At 53.6% G+C, this 19,449-nt stretch overlaps 1 protein-coding gene and 1 long non-coding RNA gene across 5 annotated transcripts in view; one reads left to right on the top strand and one right to left on the bottom strand.

Moving 5' to 3' along the window:
• The window catches only part of SLC9A1 (solute carrier family 9 member A1), a 50,419-nt gene that overhangs the window by 21,576 nt on the left and 9,394 nt on the right, over positions 1-19,449 (bottom strand). The gene's annotated exons all lie outside the window — the stretch shown is intronic.
• Positions 1,302-19,449, top strand: part of LOC309608701 — a 42,631-nt gene continuing 24,483 nt past the window's right edge. The window contains exon 1 of one of the 4 annotated variants that reach the window (XR_014233071.1): positions 1,302-17,940. This is a non-coding gene — a long non-coding RNA (uncharacterized lncRNA). The remainder of the gene's footprint in view (positions 17,941-19,449) is intronic. The other 3 variants (XR_014233072.1, XR_014233073.1, XR_014233074.1) reach the window with 3 other exon arrangements.

The raw sequence follows: 19,449 nt of genomic DNA, 5'->3' as shown, positions 1-19,449 counted from the left end.
TACTTTGGTGATTTAAATGAAATCATTTAAAACTTTTTTCCAGAAGTATATAAGTTCGTTAAGTCGAAGGAGAATAATCCGCCAGTGATTCTCCTTTTCCTATACCCATTCTACAACCCCCTTACCCCCGAAACAGATTGATATATAAACTTCGAAGCTTTTCTGTATCTATAAGTTTAAAATTTTTGTGTAAATGGTGTATGTTACACACTGTGCTGTGACTGCTTCTGTGGGGCAGAGACTGCGCTAAACACTTCACTGCAGCATCTTGTTCAATTCTCTCAACAACCCTACTGCAGTAGGTACTATTATTGCCCCCATTTTAAGGTAAGTAAAGAGAAGGTCAGAGGGATGACCACTTACGTGCCCCAAGGTCAGAGAGCCAGGGTTACAGAGCAGTGTTTCAGACCCCACGCCCCCAGCCCCCCACCCCTGCCCCCTGTGAAGCAACCTCACTGTGTGTATGGCCTTGCCTGTGCCATCATGTATTGGATGGTCCCTCCACGATGGCATTAGGCTGAAGCCTGCTTCCTTATACTCTGAGATCCTCCACTAAGAGTTCCAGGGAGGCCTTGCCTCTGTGGCTGGCAGTGAGACTAGAGGGCCTCGGCTTCTGCTTTCTCCTGACCCTGTGGTACCACTGGTATCAGAAAAATCAATCACATCCGTTTCAAAGGAGGCCTTTCTGGGCTCCCCAGATTTCAACCACAGAGTGTGGAGGAGAGGAAAGCACAGGATGCTTGAGCTGGAAAAGAACCTGGCATCAGTCTGGTTTCAAGCCACTATCCCCTTCCTTTCCTGGTGCCCCAGGTATGCCACTCCTGAGCTTGGGCTCTGCCCTCCCTGCCCATCCCCATCCCCAGCCCTGTCGTGACTCCTGCCAGACCGCTCTCAGGACTTACAGAGAGCAGCAGGAGCTCCAAGCACCAGTCTGCCCCACACCTGGGGTGGGGAAGAAACAAGAGGTTCAATAATAGAGGTTCTATTTCCAGAAACCTTAGAGCCCTGGGAAAGCTGGGTTTTTCTTTTCCTTTTGGTGGGGGTAGTGTGTAGTTTGCAAAATCCAAATTTAAGAGAAAACTGAAATTGAGTATACCAAATACCTGTTGTTCTTAATGTCCCAGCTGAAAGTCACTTAGCTTAGACGTACAACAATGAACTAAATTCATTAGATATAACTTGAACTTGCTCACGATATCATCGTACTCAGATATAGAGAGGTGGAGTACAGAGAGGTGGCCGTAGGAAAGCAACACAAAGAGAAATTCTACCATTTCCAGGACAACAGCCGTGCAGAAAGCAAGTCCTGGCGCCCCATTTTCAGCTGCCGCAGAGGAGGGAGGGGGAGCTGCAAAGAGAGAACAGGACTTAGGTGGTGCTGGCTGGGCGGGGAAGAGGGAACAGCGCCCTGGGGAGGCATCTGGGGCCCCTTCGACCCCTTCCAGCTCAACTGGCTACAGAGTCTACTATGTGCTTCACAGTGTCTGGGGGTGGTGATGAAGAAGGGGTGACCGGCACCCCTCAACTAGGTTTTGGTAACCACTCAGAAAGGCCAGAAAGACACTGATGAAAGAAAATGACTCTCAGAGGACAGAGCTTGGAGCGAGCCTGAGGAGATGGGGAGGCTTCCAGTGGGATGGGCATGGGGTGACCCCGAGGCTGGTGTGTCTGGGTGTGCACCTGCAGAGTGGCAAGGGCACAGGAGCTGAACTCTCATTTCCCCACCCCCAAACCCGCTCCTCCTCCCACGGTCCCCGTCTCCCCAGCATCACTCAGTTGCTCAGGCCCCAAACCCTGGAATCATCCTGACTCCTTTCTTTCTCTCACAACCCATAACCCAATCCAGCGGCAAACACCGGATTTGGCTCCACTCCCTCCCTTCTGGCGCTACTGGCCTCCTTGCTTTTCCTTGGATGCAAATATGATTCCACCCCAGGGCCTTTGCATTTGTTGGCTCCTCTGCCTGAAACATTCTACACTGAATACGTGGACATGGATGGCAGCTTCCCTCCCTTCTTACGGGTCCCTCCTCAGGGAGGCCTTCCCGTACCCTCCTATCCGCTTACCCTGCTTTATCAGTCTTGAGAGCACTTATCACTTCCTGACTGTCTGTATGTGCTCACTGACAGTTCCCCTGACCCAGAATGCGAACTCCGTCAAGGCAGACTGTCCCAATCGCTGTCGTGTCCGTAGCACCTAGAGTTGTGCCTGGCACACAGTAGGCTTGCAATCAGTATTTGCTTAATGGATGATCGTCTCCTGCTTCAGTGACCTAACAAGGTTGTTGTGAGGACCACATGAGACCCAGACATGGGAGCACTGAGCAGACCAAGAGTCTGCTCACACCGTATTGCTGGTTGGCCGTCTCCCGTCCAGATTGCTCAAGGGCAGGGACCCCGTCCTACTCACCACTGACTCTCCAGCACTTAGCACAGAGCCTGGCACAGGGCAAGGGTAAAACTTGTTTGTTGAGTCTGCATGACTATTCGAGGGCAGAATTCCTGTCCTAATTTAACCTAATCTCCAGTGTTTGGCACTAAGCTTGTGTGCACTAAACACTAGCTGAACTGGCCTGAGCCTGAAGGAAGGGCTGGGGTTAGGGAGACACGGGGAAGGCCTTGCAGGCAAAGCCCCTGCGTCCGGAAAGGCAGGACAGGCGGAACAAGTGTGGTGTAGGCAGAGGACTTCTGGGCGTAAATGACAGTGAAGGCTGAAGAGGAAACCATTACTCAGATGGTCATCAAGCAGCCTTTCCTCTGGTCCTCATTAAAACCCAAGGCAGTAGACAACAGATGAGGAAACAGAAGTTCAGAGAGATCCAGACATGCACCCAAGATCACGGGTAATAGCAGAGCCAGGTCACAAAGCTGAGACCACTGACCCAGTCCAGTGCTCACCCAGGGCCAGACTGTGAAAGGCCTTAAGTAGCCTGGAGAGAGAATTCTGGGTCAAGCTGGTGAACCAGGCAGAGCTGCTGGAGGGTTCTGACAGAGGTGGTGAAAAAGTCCTGCCTGCAAGCACCTTGGGGAGGGAGTCAGGGAGATGGTGCTGCCCCCAGGCTCAGCACCCTGGGGTGGAGCAGAGCTCTCCAAATGCCCAGCCATCAAGTCTAGGCTCCAGCGGCAGCCGGCACTGCTTCCTGCAGATTCCAGCAGGTGGACAAGCCCAGCCCCCATCTCACCTCCAAATGCCTGCAGAGACCAGGAAGCAACATTGGGAGAGGAAAAGGGCCTGAGCCAAGCTCAGGGTGGGGATCAGGAGATCTGGATTCCTGTCTAGATCCTGCCACCACCACCTCACTAGGTGCTTTGAACAAGCCCTTGCCTTTCTCTGGCCTCAGTTTCCCCATCCTCAGAGGCATGTTGAGAGCCTTTCCAGCTCTGACATCTGACCGATGAGCCCTGCTGATGGACAAAGCTGGGGCTCTGTCATACCGTCTCTGTCCATGCCAACAAGCATGATGTCTGGGCCCAGAACAGTCTTCATGCAGAGCAAGATTGCACAAGCAGCATGGGGCAGTGTACAGAGTCCTGGTCTGCCAACAAGGGAGTTGGCTTCTGTTCTAAACTTGAACTTCTCCGTGATCTCTGGCAAATCACGGTACTGCCCTGAACCCCACTTCCTTCCCCTCTAGCATGGGGATAAAGCAATACCATGGCACAGGGTGTCTGTGAGAAAGAGGAGGGAATGGAAGTAAAAAGACTGAGAGGAAAATAAAACAAACACCCAGAGAGCTGCGGCAATCACCGTGACGACTCCTCTTTCAAGGAAGACGCGGAGGGAGGACACATCTTGGAGGGAGGGGTGGGATGGCAAGGGGCCTCTCTGCTCCTGGGGGGAGCAGGGCATGTCTGCCCTCCAGGGCTCAGCTTATTGTGTGGCCCAGCGTGGCTGCCACCTGACTTGGGTTCCACAAGAGCACAGCAGGAATATGGTGACGCCAGAGGTGCTGGGCCCCCCGCGGGAGCAGAGACTCACTCCGAAGCCTCGGCCCAGCCAGGCAGCCAGGCCCTAGTGAGAGGAGGAACCCCGGTCAGGCGGCAGTCTGCACTAGAGGCAGCTTCTCCTGGGGGCCCGGCAGCCAGCTCTCTGGGGGACTGAGGCAGAGGGACCGGTCCCGGGCTTGTAGGAGGGCTGGGCCAGGGGAGGCAGTCCAGGTGCAGGCTGGGAGCGAGATGGCTGGGAAGGGAGACACTGAAAAAGCACACTGGGGTGTCGCCTCAGAATTCTGTCCCAAGTTTCAACTCAAACTCAGTTACCAGAGGAGGCAGGGAGGCTGGTCTTGAAAATGCAGCAGCCTGGTTTCCTGGCTCTGCCACCTACTAGCAGGCACTCAACCTCGGAGTCTCCATTTCTTCATCTGAAAAGTGGGGCTCATAATCATTTCTATGTCAAAGGGCTGTCCTGAGGGTCCGAGGAGATGATATATCTGGAGCAAAGGGCTGCCAAACAAAGTGCTCAGCAAAGGCCATGGTCCCATCGCTGTCTCCCCAGTCACAGGCCAGAGAGGGCCAGCTGGCACCAGAGCACGGCTGCCAGGGAAGCAGCTGTCAGGAGACCAGGGCACCTTCTGAGGCAGCCCCTCCGAAGCAGAGCTTGGTGCCCTGTCCCTGTCATCACTGGTTCCAGGCTGAGCCTGGCTGGCAGGAGTTTCTAGAGGTGCTGAGAGAAGACAGAGGGGACGCTGAAGAGAGGCAGAAGCCCCACTGAACCTGCTTCTCGTCCCCTATAAGACCTGTAAAACCTTCTCCGAGGGTACCTGAGCACAGATCTTGAGAGCTGTGGATGCGGCTGGGGCCCTGCGGATGCAGGTTCCCTGAAACCTCGGCAGCAGAGTCCCTGCGGTTAAGCTGCTGGAGCTTCCCCCTAAGCAGGTGCCTGAGGCATCCATCTCGGGTCTGCCCTGAAAGTCTCCACACACTTCTCCTGAAAACAGCCCAGTTGGCTGAGTGTCACGAAGCTGGGGGCGGGGGGGGGGGCATAGAGGGAGCATTGGCGGGCCTCTCCCCGCCTCCTCTCCCTGTCCACTGGGGACAGTTTGCCACCTCAGGCCTCTGGGAGCCAGGAGATATGCGGAGTGGATGGGAGAGCTGAGCATGCTCAGAGGAGGCTGCCCTTTAGAGGACACTGTAGAGATGAGGATACAGCCGGCTGCAGGCCTTGGTCCTGGTGCCAGGAAGGCCTGGGGCTCCAGAAACAGCAAAGGGAAGTTGGACCTCTCCTGGCGAAGAAGATGGGCAGCAAAAAGCCACAGGAGGTTAGAAGAGGCAGGGCCTCCCCAGACCATTTCAATCTGACCCCTCCATTTCACAGATGCAAAGAATGAAGCTCAGAGACAGGCAGGGACTTGGCCAAGGTCACAGTGCAAAGTGGTGGCAGAGCCAGGATTCACACCCAGGACTCAATATTCCAAAGCTAGTCCTCACTTGGAACACAATACCACCCCTCATATTACTCCCACCTTTTTTCAAAGAACGACCTTTTTTCTAGCACTTCACTGTGATGCTTTGTACACGTTAACTACATGGTTCTCCTGAAAGTTCTCTGATACAGGTATTGTCATCCTCATTCTGCAGCTAAGAAAACGGAGGCAGAGAGAGGTGAAGGGACTTAACCCAGGCCCTACAGCTGGTCTTTTTGACTCCAGAGCCACGGCTCAGCTAGGCTGCCTCCATCTCGAGCCCTGGCTTTCTGTCCTGCTGGCTGGGAGCAGAAGCCCCAGTTTACTTCCAGCTCTGTCACTCCCTTGCTGTGTGACCTTGGAGGTAAGCCACCCACCCACTCTAAACCTCTGATTCCCTCTAGGTAACCCCTAGCAGCACCCACGTGCCCTGGTTCTGCATGTGCTTTGCTTGCAGGAGAACCAGGAGCTATCTGGTACCCTAGTGAAGAGGAATGGAACTCTTGCAGAGGCACCTCCCAGGCCTGGGTTGGGCCTGTGCGCACGGCCTCAAGGGGCACAGCGTAGCCCTCCAGCTGCCCACCAGCCTAGGAAGGGAGGATCACACCAAGCCCTGTGCTTTCTCATTTCGTCTTAGTAACGCCATGAGATAGGCAGTGTTTCCATTTTCTGAGGAGAAACTGAGGCTCACAGCCTAAAGAACTTGCCCAGGTGGCACACAGCAAGCAACACAACTTGCTTGCTGTATTTGATCCCAGGACCGCCTGATCCCCGAAGACAAGCTCTGCCCTCAAGCCAGGCTGCTCAGTAGAAAACAACCTGTAACAGCTTCCTACTGTCTATCACTCTCGTCCTCAGGGCACAGGTTCCGGAGTCCGGCTCAGATTGTGCGGGGAGAGCCTGGCTGGAGGCTGGGAGCCCATCAGTGAAGAGCCAGGCATGGAGGGGCAAGGTCCCAGGCAGGCTGAGAGGCTGCCCACCTGCCTACTTGCCTGCCACCAGCCCGCCCCATAGAAGGCAGTGCCCCGTGCCCAGGAAGGAGTAAAGAAAGTCTCCATGAACACATGCTTCCCCCTGGGCAGGGCCCATCGTATGATCCTTCACATGGTACAGAAGTGGGGATACCTGTGGCAGCAGAAGCTGGGAAAGTAGCCCCTGCAGGGCAGGACACGGAGGGCCTGGAACTCCGGCTGGAACCCCGGTTCTAATCAGCTAGCTCAGTGGCCCAGCTTCTGCTTGAGATGGGGATGTTAATGATGACAGCCTCACTGAGGGCTCCTTAGTCCTCACAACTACCCAGTGACAGAGGCCCTTTCATGCCCACATCACAGATGAGGAACCTGAGGCTCAGAGGGGCTAGGTTACTTGCCCAAGGCCTCCTAGCCGGTAAGTGGCAGGGCCAAACAGGACTCCAGCCCAGGAAGCTGACTCCAGAGCTGACAGGTGCTCATCCTCCAGGGCGTTTCTCAGCCAGGTTCCCCATCTGAGCCACAGAGAAAATGATGTGGATACCATTTTCTCAATTCTCTGAAGGATGGACCTAACTAGAACTATCTCAGAATGTTCAAAGGACCAGGCTGGGGGCCTCAGTATGCAATAACTGTTGTTGTTATCAGTGGAAAGGAAAGAACACTGTCCCTGAATGCCAGTCCCCACACCGTCCTAACTATGGGCCTCGGGTTTGCTCCCCTGTGAGGGGAGGGGACCAGGGAACCTCAAATGGGTCTTTCACTCTGGCTTCCCAGGATTCAAGGTCACTCAGTTCTTCCACTTTCTGGTGCGTGTGACCCTGGGTAAGCTAGTTAACCTCTCCAGACCACAGGGTCCTCATTTGTAAATGGGGACACTTCCACCCACCTCACAGGGTCAGGTGAGCCCCATTGAGTCGATGAAGGCAAAGGGCCTGTGAGGTCAGGCTCAAGCACCAGGTGGTGGTGCCTCCTATTCTTTGAGCAGGACTCCTGTGACGTCACCATTCACTGCCTCTAGAACACGTGTCACTCCACAACCTCACCCTGAAAGCAGATACCAGGGCTCAGAGCCCCTCCCCAAGCCCCACCCTGGATCAACACGGCACTCCCAAGCAGGGCCTTGCCAGCTCCCCGGTATCACTGCCCTGGTGCTTTCATAATGAGCTGCGGCTCCTAGACGGATGGGAGCCAGAGCACAGGAGCCATTTCTGCTGCTGTGTGCCTGGCACCACATGCGGTGGCTAAACACCGAGGAAAGTGGGGCCCTCCTGGGCTGGTACCGTGCAAATCTTATCATGCCAAATTCTTCCCGGGAAGGGGCAGGGTAGTGAGGCAAAGGCCTAGCCCATGCTGGTCAGGGTTTTGTTTCCGGATTCTTGACCTCAGCCTAGGCTGTAATCTCACAGGCCTGGAAGACGCCCCTCTACCCTCTCGCAGAAGCTGTGAGGGTGAAGCCTCAGGAGACCTGAACACTGAGCTGGAAGCTGTCTGAGCGACTACTCAGTTCCAGGCCTTTGTCTACCTGAGGACAGGGGCAGCGGTGCTAACTTGGCTTCTTAGGAGGAGGAAGTGAGCTCCGTGGGGCTGGGGGACTCACACAGCCCCAGGTTTGGGGGTCCTAGACCAGGGCTGCATCTCCTATCCATCCAAGTCCCATCCAAGTCCCCGCTCCTCTGCCCCACCTCCCTGCTTCTCTGCTTTCTTGGACCAGGGGAGGGTGGGGACAGATCAGTGCCTGGAAGTTCTAGTCTCCAGTGGCCTCAGTCAGGAACCAGGGGGAGAGCACCCTTCCTCCCAGCAGGGAGTCCCCACAGATAGGAGGTGGACCGGTTAGAGCCAAGCTCTGGTCCAGAGAGAGTGGGAATGGTGGGGAGGGGGGCGGCGGCGGCAGGCGGGGGTGAAGTGGGGTGCCCTGTGAAGCTGTAGCTCCTACGCCTCCCTTGGTTCAGGTCTGGCTCCATCACTTGCTGGCTCTGTGACCTTCCCCAGGCCACTGTTTCCTAACATTTAAGACAGTGGGCTGAGTTAGCTTCTCAGAGGCCTCCTCTAGCTCCGACAGCCCCTGATTTTACATAATAACCAGCTCACATGCATCACTTTCCATTTTGCTTTGTACTTTCGCATACTTCGTCTCATTTAAACCTCATGGCATGCTTCAGAGGCAAGTATGGGTTCTCCTCGGTTAAAGATGGAAAAACCAAAGCTCAGGGCATTTAAGCCCAAGAACATATCCAGATAGGGCACAACAGAGCCAGAACTTGCACCCTGGGCTCCACATTGAGGAAAGCTGAAGGCAGTCCAGCCAGGCCAGGGCAAAAGGCCGGAGAGACTGGTTCAGGAGCTCACTTAGCCTGTCTCTCTCAAAGCTGCTCCACTGACACAGAGAAGGGGACTCTTTTAAAAGATCAGATTTAATGACAAAAGTAAGTTGCAAAAGATTACGGACAGCATGATTATTACTGTGAAACTATTTATATTAAAAAGAACTTTATACAACTGTAGGGAAAAGTCCAGGCAGACACACTGAACTGTGAAGACTTATCAGCTCTGAGGAGCAGCTGGGGTGAAAGGTATGATTTGCATTTTTTTCTTTAAATATTTATGTAGTGTTTGTTGGTTGTTTTTTTTTTTTTCCTTTTTACAAACGACAGCAACAAAAATCTGGGGGGAATTTTCTGGGCAGCAGCTCTAAATCAAAACTCAGCATTAAACATGTTACTGTAAATGATTATCTCACTTAATTTTCACAAAAACCCTATGGAGGATAAGAATATTCATAGCAGCTTTATTCATAATTGTCAAAAAAGGGAACCAACCCAAATGCCCACCAACAGGAGAATGAACCAACTGTGGCTTACTCACACGAGGCGATGCCGCAAAGCTATGGAAAGAACAAACCTCTGGGACATGCAAAGATAAAGGGAAACCTCACAGAAATGCTGAGCAAAAGAAGCCAGACACAAGAGTACCTGTGTCTGACTGCGGGTATATGGAGTTGAAGAACAGGTACAACCAAGTGACAATGACGGAAGACAAAATGGTGGTTCCCACAGGGGACAGTGGGGGTACAGACTGGGAAGGGCAGAGGGGACTCTGGGGGGGTACACAGATGTTCTTTATCTCCATCTGGACGTGAACATTTGTAAATAATCAGTGAGCCATACGGACACTTTAAGATCAGCGTACTCTACTGCGTGTATGTATGTTATTCCTCGATTAAATGAACAGAGGGAAAAAGGTTTAAAAAAAACATGCAGGCGAGGGACTTCCCTGGTGGCGCAGTGGTTAAGAATCCACCTGCCAATGCAGGGGACATAGGTTCGATCACTGGTCCGGGAAGATCCCACATGCCGCAAAGCAACTAAGCCCGTGCACCACAACTACTGAGCCTGCACTCTAGAGCCAGTGAGCCACAACTACTGAAGCCCATGAGCCTAGAGCCCGTGCTCTGCAACAAGAGAAGCCACTGCAATAAGAAGCCCGTGCGCTGCAACGAAGAGTAGCCCCTGCTCGCCACAACTAGAGAAACCCTGCGCACGGCAACAAAGACCTAATGCAGCCAATAAATAAATAAATAAAAGAAAATTTAAAACAACAACAACAACACCACGCAGGCGACAATTATTTCCAGATAAAAATGATGCTGGTAGGTCAGGTACTCAGCCCAAGGTTATACAGCTGGCAGGTAGTAGAGCTGGGATTCAAAGCCAGGTTTGTTAGCTTCTGAAGACCTTAAGCCGCCAGGCTATTCTGACCCCTGACTGCCCCGAAGGATGCCCTGAATCTCCCCATGGGTCCCTGTGTCACTGCAAAGGCAGCCTTGCCCCTGGGTTCAAGACCGTCTAAGACCATCTGGCTCTTCACTGTTATCACTGTGGTTCAGTCACCTGCTCACACCAAGTGGGTGGAGCCTGGCTTCCCGGGAGGCTCGGCACACCGAGGGCTGCGGTTTAACCCGCGAGGCCAAAGAGGAGCAGAGGCCACGCCCACAGCTAAGGTCTTGGGCCCACTGGGAGCTAGGATGCAAGGAGTGCTCTGTGCCAGGAGCGGGTGCCTGGTACACACCTGCTTCCCATAATAGGCCCTGGCCCACAGTGATGGGATTTCAGATGTGTAAGGATAGCTAAGCAGCAGTGCTGGGCCTGGGCTTGGCTCTGATACCCAGCCCAGCGCTCCAGCCGCGAGGCTTCACTGCCTCACATTCTCCTATTAGGACCCCAGCTCCTGTTGACCCAGAAAAGCCAGACGCTGCCAGTCAATCTCACCCTTCTTCCCCACCAGGGACCAGGAACAGAGGAGCTCTGAGGAACTGGGCTTCCCCGGAGCCACCACATTGTGCTTTAACTTTCCAGCCTGCCCAGGCTCCCCCTCCCCCTCCAAAGGGAGCCACCTCCTGCTGCTTGGCATGGATCTCCCTCTCCCGCTACATCCTCCCCACTCTCTCCCCAACTCCTACACAATCCTTGTCCCAAAGCATTTCCTGCAGCTTCCCATCTGATCAGTTTCTTAGGAAGCATAATTATCCAGGGAGGGAGGAGGTGGAAAATTCCCAGAGCCAGGAACACTGGGGAAAAGTTCATCCAGTTCATTCTCCACCTGCCAGGAGAGCCTCTGTCCTAAACACAAGCCAGTCAGTCATGGTCACACCTCCCTCCTAAACCTCCGCAGTTCCCGCCACTGCACTACAGTCCTCGCGGCTCTGCAGTGAATCAGAAGCCTTTCTGATCTGGCCCAACTTTGGCGCGGGCCTCATCACCACTACATTCTAAGTGACGGCGCCAGAACTGAGACCGTCTGCCACCAGGGCCCACGCTGCATTGTGCCGCCTCCCTGTGTCACTTCAGCCTGCCTTGTATTTAAGCTGTTTACATGTCTATCTCCCACACAGCCCTGCCATTGCGTAGTAGGTGCTCAGAGGCAAGCTGAGGAGGAGGTGGGATGCCCAGGGGCAGCCGCCTCACCCCTGCAGAAGGGCCAGAGGACTGTTCCAGAGGAACAGTGCAGGAGGGAAGGAGGGAAGGGCCACTCACTCCATCACAGGGGAGCTCCGGACCAGGAGCTGAAGACCTGCACTAGCCCAGCTCTGCCACCGCCCCCCTGTGGCCTGTGGGCAAGTCATTTCCTCTCTGGCCTTCTGCTTCCTCCTCCGTGAGATGAGGAGGCCTGGCCGCTGCTCGGTGCTCTGCACGGCACTGTCACCGAACCTCCACAACTCGGCCCGTCAGTCACCACACAGCTGCAAGGACAGGAGCCGGGATTCGCGTCCAGGCCTTTTAATCCCCAACGCCCTTATCTTTTTCCATTACACCTCCTGGACTCCCAACTCCGTCTCTAGCATCCCTCCCAACAATCAAGTCCAATTCTCTGATTCCAGGCCTGCCCTTTCTGGGCCTGATAACTCCCCAGGCCACGTGGGACCATAAGGTTCAGGCGGTAAGAGGCATGTCAGGGACCTGGTGCTTGGCAGTGCCACGCCTCCCACATGACAGGTCTGGTGACATCCTGCCTAGAGGTGCTGGGGCTGGGCAGGGGAGGGGGCAGGAGTCCAGCAGAGCCTGGCACCTCGCTCAGCCCCTCCCCTCGCCACGTGCTCTCATGCCCTCCCTATCCACTCCTCCCTGGGCACGGCTCTCCATCCCGCTCCTGGCCTGGCCAGAGATGCCTGTTTGGAAGCTTCGCTCTTGTTGCTCTCACAGACCTGGCTGAGTAGCCCTGGGCCAGGGTCCTGCTTTGCTTGGCTCGCTGTGGCCAGCCCAAAGCCAGAGCCGACCCTGGGAGCCATCTCTTGACCCCTAGGCTGCTCTGCACATCCCTCCCCAGCTCAGTGGCATTGCACGCACCTAGAATCCAATCCAATGCCTAACCCAAGGCCCACGGGCCAAGCAGGGTCTGGCCCCCGCCTTCCTCCCTGCCCTCACACCGCGCCTCCCTCTTATTCTACCCCAGCTTCCTCAAAGACGCTCTCCTCAGGGGCCCTGATCTTTGAAAGGTGGGCTCCTTCTTGTCATGTGCTCAGCTCAAAAGCCAGCTCCTTAGAGAGGTCTTCGCTGACCATCCAAAGTAGCACATCCTTCTCATATTTATTTTCTTCTGGACACTGATCACTGCCTGACGTTGTGTCCACTGTGCAACACCCCACACTGGCCCGTGAGCCCCCTGACATCGGGAGCCTCCTCATCTTGCTCCCGGCTGTGTCCTCAGCACCCAGAAGACTGTCTGACGTGGGCCGGGGCAGGGGGTGGTGAGGCGTGTGCTACATATTAGACTAGGGGGCCAGGGAGGCCTCTCTGAAGAGACGGCATCCAACCCAGAGGATGAATAAAGCAGCCGGCCTGCGGCCATCTCCAGGCAGTCTTCCAGGCTGGGGAAAGCAAGCGCCGCGGGCCTACGGAAGGGGAAGAGGTCTGGCAAGGCTTGGTGTGTTTGAGGAACCCAAGAAGGTTGGTGTGAGTGGTGGGGAAAGAGCAGCAGGGAGTGAAGGAGAGAGAGGTATAGGCCACACCTCTCCTGGATTTTATCCCACGTTCATCAGGAAGCAACTGAAAGGTTTTAGCAGGGGAACACCACATTGTGAGTCATGTTTCTAAACGACCCCACTGGCTACTCTGTGGAGAGCTGATTACAGGCAGAGGGGAGTGGGGCCAGGAGGCCACTGGAGGCATCCGGGTTAGAGATGCTTGTGGCTTAGATAGGGAGAGCAGAAGTGGAAATGGAGGGAAGAGGAAAGCGTTCGATCCGTGGAGCCATCTGTCCACCGGCCTGAGAGGCCTGGCCGACTCTATATCCCTCTGGCTGGAGTTCTAGACGCCTGGGAATCCCGCCCAGCGCACCTACCCAATCTTATTTCTCAGTGAACCCCAGCCCAGACTTTCCCCCCAGCTGGCTGGGCCTCCTCTCAGCTGCCCAGTCACACGTGAAGCAGGTGCTGCAACCCTCACTTGACCTGCCACCTGCCCTCCCCTTATGAGGGTCTAGTGAAGGCACCTGCGCAAAGGCCCCTGCTCCCTGCTCATTTCAGCCACATTTCTCCCCTCTCTGAAGTCCTCCTGGGCTTTGAGGCAGTGGCACAGCAATCATCAAGCACTTAATTATTCCCTCTTCCACTTTCCCGAGGTAGCTGTAAGCTGGATAAAGGCAAATACCATGACTCGCACCCTTCGGGGTTGTCGTGACACGCAGTGATGCGCTGTGTGGAGCCCTCAGTACAAGGCCAGGCACTCGGTAGGTCTCACTCAATGGTAGCTTCCTCCTTATCGCCTGCATATGAGGACACCCATCCCTGGTGCACACTGTCCCACAGGGAGGCTCAGCTTCTCTGCCCAGCCAGGCACGTGGGTTAAGTACGTTTGGGGGTGAGTGAGGTGGAGGGGATGCAGAATGCCCCAAAGGGTTTCAAAAGCAAAAGTCAATGGCTCTGCACTATCTATGCTCTGCATTATCCACATCTCGTCTTTCTCCAGCTCCTCCCTCCATGTGAAATGAGCAAACTCCTGCTTAACCTTCAAGCTCTGGGAAGCCTTCCTGATCCGCCCCCCACCCAACTCCTCCCGTGCACCCACAGTCCTGTGGGCCCCTGCTGTGGCACTTCACAGCACATGGCAAGTGCCAGTTTCCATGTCAGCCGCTCCCACGAGGCTGGGATTATATTTATTCATCTTTCCATCTTCAGCACAGCATTTATCACGCACAAATCAGTGTTTACTGAGTGTGTGTCTCCCCCTCTTCCAACTGAAGGCCAAACTCAGACACTTCAGCTCATGGTCTCATTTTATGCCCACCCCAGTCCTGGTGACATTCAGCCCTACCCCAGTGTCCTCTGGCCCCCTTACCTAAAACCATCCTCCACTGCTAGACTTCACTCTCATCTCCTCTTCCTTTATTTTATTTTTTTTATTTTTTAATTTTTTTTGGCTGCTCTGCGCGGCTTGTGGGATCTTAGTTCCCCAACCAGGGATTGAACCCGCACCCTTGGCAGTGAGAGCATGGAGTTCCAACCACTGGACTGCCAGGGAATTCCCTCCTTTTCCTTTAATGTTACAGGACAGCGGTGACTCCCATTTCTGAGCGCTTATGATGTGCTCAGGGCTTTACAGACATCACCGCATTTGATTGGGAAGACTGAGGCTCACAGGGTGAGGTGATTACGAAGTGGCAGAACCTTCTGCCCTTAACGCTGGCACAGATCACCGGGCACCTCATCACAGCTGGGCCTATTTTAAAAATCATCATCTGGGGGCTTCCCTGGTGGCGCAGTGGTTAAGAATCCGCCTGCCAGTGCAGGGGACAGGGGTTCGAGCCCTGGTCCAGGAAGATCCCACATGCCGCGGAGCAACTAAGCCCGTGCGCCACGACTACTGAGCCAGCGCTCTAGAGCCCACGAGCCACAACTACTGAGCCCGAGTGCCACAACTACTGAAGCCCGCACGCCTAGAGCCCGTGCTCCACAACAAGAGAAGCCACCGCAATGAGAAGCCTGCGCACCACAACGAAGAGTAGCCCCTGCTCGCCGCAACTAGAGAAAGCCTGCACACAGCAACAAAGACCCAACGCAGACAAAAATAAATAAATAAATAAATTTATTAAAAAACCATCATCTGTTCTGCAATATTTAGTGCTTTTATAGCTACACATCAAATTGTCATACAAAATCATGCTTTGCTCATTAAATGTTTCAAGAGAAAAGTCTTGCTACTCCAGCTAGGTGGTGAAAGGACTGTTATGTAGGAGAAACAGCATAGGACTTGGAATGGGAAACCCTGGGTCTGGTTTCAGCTGTGCCATAGTCAGGCTATGTGACCCTAGGCAAGTCACCTAACCTCTCTGGGCCTCAGTTTCCTCATTTGTAGAAAGGAGAAGAACAGTATCTCCCCAAAAGGTTTCCTGATGCATGCCGGAAAGTGCTCTACCCACTTCATTAAAATAATAAATTTTGGGACTCCCCTGGTGGCGCAGTGGTTAAGAATCCACCTGCCAATGCAGGGGACATGGGTTCGATCCCTGATCTGGGAAGATCCCACATGCCACGGAGCAACCAAGCCCGTGAGCCACAACTACTGAGCCTGCGCTCTAGAGCCCGCGAGCCACAACTACTGAGCCCATGTGCCACAGCTACTGAAGCCTGCGTGCCTAGAGCCCGTGCTCCACAACAAGAGAAGCCACCGCAGTGAGAAGCCCGCGCACCACAACGAAGAGTAGCCCCCGCTCGCCGCAACTAGAGAAAAGCCCACGTGCAGCAACGAAGACCCAACGCAGCCAAAAATAAATAAATAAAATAAATTTATTTAAAAAAATAATAATAATAATAAATTTTATTTACCCGCAGCCACCTCACCCCTGTGTTTAGCACAGCACTGGATGCCCAGCAGGGCGTCAGTAAGTCTTGCTGAGCGATTTTTCAGTTGCTGGGAGAGTCAGGAGTCACAGAAAACAAGCTAGTATTTCTCCTCCTCCTGATCCTAGAAGGACTCCTAAGTGCCACCATTTATCATATGTTCAGAATGTGTCAAACCTGTGTCATGCATCTTACAAGGGTACTCTCCCTGAACCCTCCTAACATCCCTGCCAGGTGTTACCCCATGTTGGGGAGGATCAAAATGAGACACAAACAGGGTAAAGTGACTTGCCCATAGTCAAGGTGCTACAGTGGTAGAGCTTAGATTTGAACCCAGGTCTGTCAAGTTGCAAAGCCTGTGTTCCTAACCACCATGTCTCCAAAGGAAACTGCTCTGGGACACTCCTCTGCAATCCAAAGGTCCTGCCCCGAGTAGAAGCTTCTGGCTGTGCCCAGTGAGCCCTGTTTCACTCGAGCATCTCATCTAAATCCTACCTATTCTTTAACGCCTAGTTCACCAGTCACCTCCATAAAGCCTCCCTGATCCTCCCAGGTGGGAAGTTCTTTCTGCCTCCTCTAAACCCTCAAAAAATTCCATCTGCACCTCGACGCGCACCCACTTTCTACTGCCTGACTCTCCTGCAACTATACTGAATTTCTCAGACCAGTCCTTGAGCTCCTTGAGAGAAGCAGTTCTTGTGCATCTTTGTTTGTTCCACCAGCCAGGCAGGCCCAGAAGGGTGTGGTAGGGTGCCAGCTCCCCTCCCCCACTGAGCTGTAATCTGAGTCTTGGGCTGGGCTCAGTGAGGTGAGCTGGCCCTGCCTCCACACTGGCATCCTGCCTACCTGGTACTGCATCCAGATTCCTGTGGGCCCTGGCCCCAGGAGATAAGATCTCATTCCCTGGTTTGAGGGCAAAGATGCTATAAAAAGCAGAGCACCCAGGCTCAGTATTGGCTTGTGAAGGAGTACAAAAGCCTGAAGAATTTGATGGGTATGGGCAGAAGCTTCTGGGTCCCAAGGCTTGCACTTTGTTCTCCTGCAAGGACCTGTATGACCAAAGCCAAATGGCTTCTCGGCCAGGAACAGCTCTTCTGATGGATAGTCCAGCACGAAGCTGCCCTTCCTTAGGCTTTTAGGGCCCACTAGAGAGGTACCAATGCTTAGATACCAACATCAAGGCCAAAGACCACAGCCCCTCCTCTTGGTCCAGCTCTTACTGCCTAGAGACCCTTGAGTTAGTTAACAGAGCAGGGAAAGCCCTCCCTGCCCTGCCGTTAATTCACATGTGGCTCTGGGCACATCCTCTCTGGGCCTTAATTGGGAGATGAGAGGACTGGATCAAAACATCTCCATCGGGCTTCCCTGGTGGCGCAGTGGTTGAGAGTCTGCCTGCCAATGCAGGGGACACGGGTTCGAGCCCTGGTCTGGGAGGATCCCACATGCCGCGGAGCAGCTGCGCCCGTGAGCCGCAATTACTGACCCTGCACGTCTGGAGCCTGTGCTCCGCAACAAGAGAGGCCGCGATAGTGAGAGGCCCGTGCACCGCGATGAGGAGTGGCCCCCGCTTGCCACAACTAGAGAAAGCCCTCGCACAGAAACGAAGACCCAACACAGCCATAAATAAATTAATTAATTAAAAACAAAAACATAAAAACATCTCCATCTCTCCTTTGGGCCCTGGGGCCACAGGCTATGATAAGGTTCTTTCTACCTCTAACATCCTACAGGTAGAATAATATTGTCTACTTTCGCTCCCGGAAGCAGGGTCAGAGCAGGAGATGGGGGTCCTCAATCCAAGAAACAGCAGAGGCCAATCGGGGCTGCCTAGTATTGTGCCCTCAAAGCCTGTCCCCTTAAGAGGCAATGCCTTGTTTCTGCTGCCTCCAAGGTAGCTGCTTCGCGTAACAGAGTCTCAGAGGACTGTCTGGGCCCTGGCCACTTTAGGAAAAAGGGCAGGAGGACTGAGTTACCTCCCAGGGTGTCAGCTGAGCTCACCTTGGAAACCCAGCAGAACCAGGGGGCAGAATGAACCCAGTACTTTCCCTGTCTACACTGGGCAGGGGGAGCCTGCTTCATCTGCTTTGATCCCCAATCCAGAAAAGTTTTTCTCTACTTTACAGAATCATCTTTCCTCCTCTTCTCCTGGGACACAGCTTGTTCACTCTGACTGGGTTCATTCCCCTTGCCTAGAAGGAGTCCTGCAGTTCCCCAGGCAAACCCCTCTCATCCCAGAGGTAAGTACCACTTCGTCCAAGGAAAGCCCTTTACCCTTCTTCAGATTTCCACAGGACAAGGGCCAAAGCTCTTAACCTTTGGCCGGGGGGCAGGGGCACAAATCGTGCTGAGAATCTGTGGCTACTATGGGCTTTCTTCCTCTGATACAAAGACACAAATGTCTGCAGATATTTGGAGGGGGAAGGTCCATGGGTCCCCTGAACTCCATCAAGAACTCAGAAAGAATCTCAGAAACCTAGATTTAGATCCTAGAAGAACAGCAGGTCACCCAGGCCATTCTCCCACCTAAGCCAGGATCCTTCTAACAGCAAGTCCCCCTGAGTGATGTTCCTCTTCTCCACCTGGCCCACTGCTCAAGATCACCTCCTTCAGGGAGCCTTCCCTTGTCTCTCCCCCTCCTCTCTGAGCCCCTCTGTATCCTAGCCAGAGCCACACAACTTCCCACCTGTGCTTTCTCCCCTGTGTGTTGTCTTACTTCCCCAGCAAGAGAGCTGGCTCTCTGCAGACCCATTCATTTAACCCCATAACCCTGAGCTAGAGTTGGAGATGACTATTACCATGAACTTGAGAATTCTGTGCTTTGAAGCCAGTGCTCATGATAGCAGTGGCCCATTCCCCCAAAGGATGGGGCTGTGGAGATCTCCTTCCGAGGGCCTCAGTCTGCCCAGGCCTCACCAGAGGAGGGGCTCCTCTGCGACAACTGCCTTTCCTGCTGGAAAGTCCCGGAGAGCCTTTCAACAACTGAAATCAACAGACAGGGAAGCTAAGGCCCAGGGAGGCAAAATGACAATATTCAAGAAAGAGGCAGAGCTAGGACTAGGACCCAGGTCCCTGATTCCCAGCCTGGAGCTCTCTTCCTTACACAAGTGGCTTTATAAAAACTAAATCCGGTTACAATAGCCAGGACATGGAAGCAACCTAAGTGTCCATCAACAGATGAATGGATAAAGAGGATATGGCACGTATATACAATGGAATATTACTCAGCCATAAAAAGAAACGAAATTGAGTTATTTGTAGGGAGGTGGATGGACCTAGAGTCTGTCATACAGCCTGAAGTAAGTCAGAAAGAGAAAAATACCGTATGCTAACACGTATATATGAAATCTAAAAAAAAAAAAAAAAAAATGGTTCTCACGAACCTAGGGGCAGGACAGCAATAAAGATGCTGACGTAGAGAATGGACTTGAGGACACGGGGAGGGGGAAGGGTAAGCTGGGACGAAGTGAGAGAGTAGCACTGACATATATACACTACCAAATGTAAAATAGCTAGTGGGAAGAAGCCACATAGCACAAGGAGATCAGCTCAGTGCTTTGTGACAACCTAGAGGGGTGGGATAGGGAGGGTGGGAGGGAGATGCAAGAGGGAGGGGATATGGGGATATATGTATATGTATAGCTGATTCACTTTGTTATAAAGCAGAAACTAACACACCATTGTAAATTATACTCCAATAAAGATGTTACGATTAAAAAACAAAAAACAACTAAATCTGGGAATTCCCT

The sequence above is a fragment of the Balaenoptera borealis genome (genome assembly GCF_965194805.1).
Source record: "Balaenoptera borealis genome assembly, chromosome: 1".
Classification (NCBI taxonomy): domain Eukaryota; kingdom Metazoa; phylum Chordata; class Mammalia; order Artiodactyla; family Balaenopteridae; genus Balaenoptera; species Balaenoptera borealis.
The sequence above is the reverse complement of the archived record's forward strand: the minus strand, read 5'-3'. Positions and strand labels throughout refer to the sequence as shown.